This window comes from Phyllobates terribilis, unplaced genomic scaffold (genome assembly GCF_046119375.1).
Source record: "Phyllobates terribilis strain yellow unplaced genomic scaffold, ASM4611937v1 Scaffold_4981__1_contigs__length_55418, whole genome shotgun sequence".
NCBI lineage: Eukaryota > Metazoa > Chordata > Amphibia > Anura > Dendrobatidae > Phyllobates > Phyllobates terribilis.
In genome coordinates, this window is record NW_027367729.1 from 45703 (window position 1) to 51976 (window position 6274).

The 6274-nt window shown below is 38.4% G+C and overlaps 1 pseudogene; it reads left to right on the forward strand.

Moving 5' to 3' along the window:
* Nucleotides 1–3878: 3878 nt before the first annotated feature.
* On the forward strand, nucleotides 3879–5768 carry LOC141249669 (uncharacterized; annotated as a pseudogene).
* The last annotated feature ends 506 nt before the right edge of the window (nucleotides 5769–6274 follow it).

Genomic DNA, 6274 nt, shown 5'->3' on the forward strand with positions numbered 1-6274 from the left:
AACACCTATTAATTGAGATCGTATAAACGAAATCAATTATTATATCCAACTATGAATAAATTTAGAGTAAACATCATCGAATTTAAGCAAAATTTCAACAGAAAATTTTCTTTGGACCATTTTTGGTTGATAAAGTTGAATGGTGACGTTGTTTGCAGGATTCTAGCAACCCAACACTGCTAAAAAACACTACTACTTCCTAGTCTTCACGACCAACAGTTCAAACAAAAGCTGGAAACGACAATTCTCATTCTCAGACAAACAAAAAGACAGCTGTGCTCTGAAACAAGAGCTAAAAAGCTATGTCAAGATCTTCACAAAGGATGGAGGTGAAAAAGAAAGCATCAATTCTGTAATGGTGAACCGCAATCACCATGATTCAGATGAGTACAGTTTCTGTGTTCCTTCTGGAAAAATCCATACTAATCTTTCATCTGACAAAAAACCAAATTGAAAACAAAAAACAAGTTTATAATTTAAAACAAAATTGAGCTATAGTTGAGTAAATTTAAGAGCCTCAGGAACCATCATCGGCTTTTTTGTGCTGAGCCTATATCCGCAAAGTGGAGGGCTAAAAGTTCAAAACTCCATGCCAGCTACCACTTTGCGGAGAAAGCTTCAAAGCACACAAAATGCAACACATGGAAATATGTGCTCAATGCACTTCACCATACAACAGTTCACTGTTGTGACTCAACAATTGCAAGGCAACACATGGAAATAAGTGCTCAATGCACTTCAACAATGTAAGTGCTCAGCACAGCTTCAAAGCACTACCAAAATGCAGTTCATCACTGCCATAAGTGATCAATGCAATTCAACACTGCACACAACAGTTCATCACTGTCATTATAAGTGCTCAATACACCTTCAAAGCACAATTAATGGCAACAAATGCCACCTCAGTTAGTGACAACACTGTGCAACAAATTATGTGCACAGTTCACTCCACATTTCAGTCCACAAGGCCAAGCTAAAGCCATCCATCAAAGCTGACTTATAACAATAATCAGTAGCCTGTACAAGCACCAGAAAACAGCATCACACTTCAGGTTGTGTTACTGAGATACAGTACAATCAAAGTTCAGTACAATCATGCACATAAAGAAATGGTAATCAAATGTTCAGGTTCTCTTGTTGTCAGCTATATAGCTTAGAAATCAAATTGATGAGATGAAAGAACTATGTTACTAGGCCTCAAACTTCAGGTTTTATCCCTGAGTTTGTAATCAAAGTTCAGGTCCAGTTACCTCCATCCAGTCACCTCTCAATCCAAATCACCTCAACAGGAATTACTCAATCCAAATTACCTCAATCTAGTTACCTAAATACAAATCAAGCAATCCTTACAAATGGTAAACAAACTCAGAAATGGTAAACAAATCAGCTTAAGGGCTTCGAATTTAGGGCTTCGATTATGATTTAGGGCTTCGATTGTGATTTAGAGCTTCGATTGCATCGATTAAGGTCTTCGAATCTAGGGCTTCGTTTGATTCGATCTAGGGCTTCAAGCAGAAATCAACCATTTCAATGGAAACAACGACGAGTTTAGAGGAGATTCACGTTACCTGGCGCTGCGAATAGGTCGTGTTCTTCCCTGGCGCTGCGAAGAGCTTGTGTTCTACCCAAGGGCAACTTCGATAGAAGAAGTTCAACCACAACAATTGAAATTGAAAAACCCACAAATCTCGGTTGAAGATTAGGGATTGAAATCGATTGAAAACAACCTCAATTCAACTGATTTCAATCGATTGAAATGAAGAGTACACCGAACGCGAGTTTTTCAATCGCTTCAATACCCCTCCCGAACGCAGCCTAAATCTTCCAACAATTCAACCAAAAAACTTATAGAACCAAAGATATACTAAATCACTAATACAACTCAAATATTCCAATATTTCAAGATTTCAACCATAAAATGCATATATATCACATTATTTTAACTAAATAACTTCAATAACTACTAAATCACCCAACAATTATGCAAAACTAGTTATAAATCTAAATATTAATCAAATATCATATATAATGCTAGAAAATCAGTAACTAATCATATTAACTTCAATTAGGATGTTTAGGATCGAAGAACAACCAATCGAGAAGCCTAACAAGCCCCGTAATCAACTCAAACCAAGCAAAAATTGATTCGGAAAGGAGTATTTGCGCAGAGGAGTTTTGTGGAGGCGGAACGAAAGAGATAATGAGGTTTAGGGCCGATTTTTTGCTTTTATAAGCCTAAAAGCGCGCCTCGTCACGAATGCGTTGACAAATGACTCTTGGGGAGCTCGTGATGAGGAGCTTTCCCAGGCGCGTCACGAGCGTCTAAATTTTACTCGTGACGAGTGTCTTTGTGGATACTCGTGACAAACACGGACACAATGGTTACTAAAAAAATTAATACAAAACATAGCAATCATCTATACAAAATGAGACTAATGATCAAAATTCTTTATGAATTTCTTCGGGGGAAAAAATTTCACTCATGAACTACTTCTGTTAAAGAAAACAAGAGAGGCTGTTAATTGCAATTTGTTAGAGAAGTTGTAAAACATACAAAAGGAGGATATTTTTTGTCTTCGAAATTGGGTTTACAAAACCCCCTCTGATATTTCCCCCCTTTCTGCAACTCCTCCTAACCAGCCATTCGAATCGCAGCATAGCCATTAACCACTTCGGCTATCTCCTCCATTTCCTATCCTGCGATTCGAATCGCAGCATAGCCATTAGCCACTTCGGCTATCTCCTCCATTTCCTACCCTGCCGATTCGAATCGCAGCATAGCCATTAGCCACTTCGGCTATCTCCTCCATTTTTCTTTTGGATGCTTGGTTGCAAATCAAGACTCCTTATCTGAATCCTTCCTTCTTCTCCGAGACTACCGCGCAGTCATTGCTCGACGCCGCCCGCAGCCACTGCTCCCCTAATCTCCCGCCCGTGTTTTCCGATTCTCCAACATGCAGTACACCACTCCGTCGAGGTCTTACCTATTCTTTTCTAGTGCTGTTTCCACTTCCAATGATTACATTTCGAAATGTTTCTCTGATGTGGCAGTATATTATGATAATTTGTCTTCTTCACTTATGTAATTGCGAGGAAGAACAGTTCTGGAATTCAAAATCTGAACTCTCTTCTATGCTTTACAGGTAAGCTAAGACCACGTAGTAATCACTTCTTCTCATGGAATTGTAAAGATCAAGGATGACAATACGACCTGTACGTGTGTACAGTTTATGTGGGAGGAGAAAGGAAAATAATGAAAAAGAAGAAGGTCTATCATCGAAGGTGAAGTTCTATTGCTCTACCGTTTGGTTGTACATTCTTGTTCGATATGGTGTATGATTGACCAATTGATTATCTTCTGAACTTTGATAATTTTATTTTCTGTTTGGGTTGAACTTTCTGAATAGTTGTTTTGCTCATGGTTTCTCTTCAAGCAATTTAGTACATAGCTTGCATACACTCTTCTACATGCATTGATTATTGAAGTATGGCTTCTCTCGTCACTTATAACTCGTAAGAAATAAGTAATTAGTGTACAGATTTGGAGTTTGAACCTTTCCATAGAGCAGAATTGACAAGTGTGTTTTCTATGCCAGAATATGTCACTCTATATCAATTTAATAGGAAAATACTTGTTCTGCAAATAATGTGAAACATATGAACTTTGTACCATTTTCTTACGCGTTAAGTTCAGATAAGTTTATTATTTTGAAACACTAGCAATCATCCCAATGACTTAAACTTGGATCTTTTTCTCTTCCTATACTTGGGCTTAGCAGGGAATTTCATTGGTCTGTGATGTGTTTGTTTGCTGCAGTACTTTTTTATGCATATAGGTGAAATATTTATGTGTATTGAAATGTCAAAATCAGGTCCTGTTGGAAAGTGGTAGGAAGCGAATGAAGGTTATCTCATCACAGGATGTTATGAGGATACTGAAGTCAATTTCAGACCCAAATGATGCTTTTGAACATTTCCAGTCAGTTGGAAAGATGTCTGATGTATTTCACACCACAGAAACTTGCAATTATATGCTTGAAGTCTTGAGGGCAGAAAGAAAGACCACCGACATGGCATTTGTGTTTGATCTGATGCAAAAGAAAATGATCAACAGGAATTTAACCACTTACTTGACTATTTTCAAAGCATTTGATGTGAAGGGTGGTATACGTCAGGCTGTATTGGGACTCGAAAGAATGAGGAGTAATGGACTTGTGTTGAACGCTTATTCCTACAATGGCTTAATACATTTGCTTATTCAATCTGGATTTTACTGTGAGGCTTTGGATGTATATAGAAGGATGATCTCTGAAGGGCATAGCCCGGTCTCAAGACCTATTCAGTACTTATGGTTGCATTAGGGAAGAGAAGGGATACTGAAACTGTAATGGATTTGTTAGAAGAGATGGAAAGTCTGGGGTTGAATCCAAATGTTTGTACATTCAACATTTGTATCAGAGTTCTTGGTAGGGCTGGGAAGATCGATAAGGCATATGAGATCTTAAAAAGAATGGATGCTGAGGGTTGTGGGCCTGACGTGGTTACATACACAACTCTAATAGATGCATTATGTAGATCTGGAAACCTCACTGATGCTAAATCCTTGTTTATAAAGATGAAGTCCACAAGCCAAAAGCCTGATAGAGTAACATATAGTACCTTGATGGCTAAATTCAGTGACCATGGGGACTTGGAAAATGTGAGGGAGCTTTGTACTGAAATGGAAGCTGACGGATATAATGCTGATGTTGTTACTTGCACAATACTGATTGGTGCTTTATGCAAATCTGGGAAAGTTGATGAAGCATTTGAGCAGCTAGAAACCATGCAGAAGCGAGATATTATGCCCGATCTTCATACTTACAACTCCATTATAGGTGGGCTTCTCAGAGTGAATCGATTAACCGATGCATTAGCTCTGTTCGACAGTTTACCTTCTGTTGGGATTCAACCTACAGCTTACAGCTACAGTCTGTTCATAGACTATTATGGAAAGTGTGGAGCATCGAGTAAAGCTCTTGATATGTTTGAGAGGATGAAAAGAAAAGGAATTGTTCCTAATGCTATCACACATAATATAGTCATATCTGGGCTTGTGAATTCGGGCCGTTTGGACGAAGCTGTAGATATGTATTATAATCTTGTGAGTCGCGACTTTTCTCCGGACTGTTTTACGTACGGGCCTCTGATAGATGGGCTTGCTAAATCCGGAAGATTGGAGGAAGCGAAGATGTTCTTCGATGAGATGTGTGATTATGGATGCGAACGCAACGCTGCTATATATAGCATCCTTATTAATGGATTTGGTAAATCAGGCGACGTCGAAAGCGCTGCTGATTTGTTTAAGGAGATGATTAGGGAGGGAATAAGGCCGGATATTAAATCTTACTCGATTTTAGTTGATTGTTTGTGTATGGCTGGGAAGGTTGATGATGCTTGGCGTTACTTTCAGGAGATTGAATCTAAAGGCCTTGATCGTAATTTGTTTTGTTATAATCTTATGATTGATGGGTTTACGCTTGATTTGTATACGTATAATGCTATGATACTTCATTGGGGAACGTTGGGATGATTGAAGAAGCGAGTAAATTGTATGAAGAGATGGAGTTAAAGGGTCTTAAGCCTAATGTGTTTACGTACAATGCTTTGATTCGTGCTTATGGGGTTTCTAGGAATCGGAGCAAGCGTATGTTGTGTATCAGAGAATGATTATGGGTGGATGCATACCTAATGCTGTAACGTTTCAGCATCTTCCTAATCAGTTTTAGAATCTTCCGAAAGAAAGGTTGCTTCTTCATCCGCTTCTGTTATACATACATATGTGAATTTGAACCTCTAATCTTATTGCATATCAGAAAATCCGTGCTTTTAACAAAGTGTGCTGACATATCATATGTAATAATTAAGGTCATCTTTTGCTGCTGTGGTTGCTAAAGTTGCTTCACCTTTCTTTTCAACCGTTGCATTATCAGTTTTTCTTCTGGTTTCACTCTAATGTTTGGTTCGTGACTTGTTTCCTGTGATTGCACTAATAAAGAATCAACAAACAGTTATCATCAAACTACCACTGGCGCTATGGTTAAATAAGGATGAATAGGACCTTTGCAGGTTCTGCAGGGGCCTCCTCCATCTTCAAGGTGTCTTTACTGCTTGTTTTGCCTTCTCAAATTATGCTTAAACCATGGGCCAAACTGTCAGAAGTAAAGCTAGTTAGCTTGTTCAAGTACGTTGTATCTCTAATGTAGTAACACTGATATAGACTTGAATACAATTT